This window comes from Cynocephalus volans, chromosome 5, assembly GCF_027409185.1.
Source record: "Cynocephalus volans isolate mCynVol1 chromosome 5, mCynVol1.pri, whole genome shotgun sequence".
NCBI classification, from domain to species: Eukaryota; Metazoa; Chordata; class Mammalia; order Dermoptera; family Cynocephalidae; genus Cynocephalus; species Cynocephalus volans.
In genome coordinates this window covers 163874315-163876656 of record NC_084464.1, presented here as the reverse complement: position 1 = coordinate 163876656, position 2342 = coordinate 163874315, and positions in this window count along the sequence as shown.

The window sequence follows — 2342 nt, the reverse complement described above, 5'->3', positions numbered from 1 at the left end:
CCCAGCCAGCATGGAGTCTGAGCAAAGGATACACTTCTGTTGCTGTGGTAAGCCACCAAGATTTGGGGGCTGTTTACTATTACAGCATAACCCAGCAAAAAGTTGACGTGGGAACAGGAAACCAGAAGGAGTTAAAACCAAGAAGAGGTTGTGTAATAAAAGTACCTTGTTCTCTGAGGTATAAACATTAATTCAAGGATGTCTGTCCATGGAAATGGCTGGTGCTGCCTGGCTCCCCTCCCCTTCCCGAGGACATGCTCACACAAGCTAACTCCATCTCCTACATCTCATAATTTGTACCCTTTTGCACTTTGTTGTGGGAGCCAACAAAATTGCCACTCGGGTCCCTGCCCAGCTCCTTGAAGCTGGAGCCACCTTCCTCTGTCCCTGTGAAAGCTGGGCAGCTTCCAGAGCCTTCACTCAGCCTCTCCCTCAGCCGCCTCCCTGCCTTCCTCCTTCCTTCCTTCTTTCATACACAAATATTTATTCAACACTGATGGGGCACTGGGCTCTGTTTAGGAACTTGCTAGGTGGACAGTAGTGAACAAGACAGACAATGGACATCCCAGGTTCACATCCAGGTTTGGGGAGGCTGAAAGCTTCCCTTTTTAGGAACAGGAATGCAAAATTATGAGTACAAAATGAGGCAGGGAGGGGCCTGAAGCTGAAAGAAAGTGAGCCGAGATGCCGGATACGGTTCAAGCTTTATTAAAGAAAGAAAATCTGCCGGGCTGTGCTCAAAATGGAGGACAGCCCGGGGCTGCCCTGAAAATGGGGGACAGCAGCAACAATGGGATTGTGAGAGTTTGTATTAGCTGCTGGGCACGAAATGTCCTGAGGGGAGGGACCTATTGGGTGGAGAACTGGTCTGATGGAGAAGCTGGAAAGTTGTTTCTAAGTCAGGAGGCTTCTGTAAAGGGAAGAGGGGAGCAGCTTGGTGCTGGAGGGGAAGACGAGGCCGGAGGCTGTTTCATGCTGGTGCGTATTGTGTGCACAATGGCGCCGGCCACGTCCAAAATCCAGCAGAAGCTGACTCCGGTTAGCTTCATGGTCAGTGCACTTGCTGGGGTGAGTAGCAGTACAGGAAGAGAAAACTCGAACTTCTCAGGCACGAGACAGCGATGTCGAAAATAAACAAGGTCACGTAATAGGAAGTGACTGGGTGGCTCCTTTATATTGGGTGGTGACAATACTGAATTTTATGAGTCCTGTGATCCTGGACAACAGCAAAGGCTAAAAAACATCCCCTCACTCTTTGGGTTCTGGAACATGACTTACTTCAAGGGACCCTCTCCTTCCGCCTCTGACTTAGAGTCACGGATGTCCCCCGTCCACCTGGGACGCAGACCCCCGAGTTCCCATCCTCCACCCCATCAATGATGAGGTGAACTACTGTGCCCACTGATCAGCTGAGACCAACCCAGACTTTGATCAGGCTTCTCTCCCCCAGGCTGAAGAGCTTTGGCCCCACCCTCAGCCGGAACCACCCCGTCCCTGAGAATAGGTCGTCGTCAGGGTAAACCTTCCCCGATCTACCGTCCCATAAAGCAGAACGTTCATCCTGCTTCCCCGCACCTGGTCCGTCCTTGCCCGTTGAGTCCTCTCTGCAATGAGCCCCTTGCAGACCTCACGGGCGGGGCGTTCTGCCGGTCGCAGCTGCCCCCCACTGTTGCAACAGTGCGTCCCCAAGCCCCTGCAGCCCCCTTCCTAACAGCGTCTCTCCTTACTGAGTTCAGATTTGTTTCCATTTTGTCGTGGTCAAAACAGGCCTCTCTGAGGAGGAGAAGGGAAAGGACGGGACGGTGGTTTGAAGGAGAAGTAGGATTCGGGGAAGTGTTTTTGTTTTTAAAAGCGGGTATCTTCAGCCTGAAAGAAAAGAGAAGGAAGAGGACAGACCGGGGGTGGGCCCGTGTTATCTAGAGGACGGGCTCAGAGGATCCAGACAGAGCCGAGGAAGCAGCGGAGGGAGGGGAGCGAGAGGAAGGCTGCTGAGCAAGGCCGGGGGGCGCGGCTCGGAGCGCGGAGCGGCCCGGGGGCGGGCGGGAGGACGCGGCCTCGCCTTCCGGTCCAGGGGAGACGGCAGCTCAGTGGCTCCGACAGTGCTGAGGGCTGTGCGGGCCACGTCCAGGCCTGCGGGAGGGCGCGTTACAGGCCCGCCCGGGAGTCAGACCCTCGTGGGCCCTGGGGAGGGCTGAGGACCCTCAGAACGCCCCTGTGTTCCTCAAAATGTAAATGCGCCCGGTCGTTGACCCGGTGTGGGCGGTCGGGGGCGTGGCGCCGCGTGGGGCGGAGATACGGACGGGGGCGTGTCCGCGGGTCGGGGCGTGTCGGCGGCGGGGCAG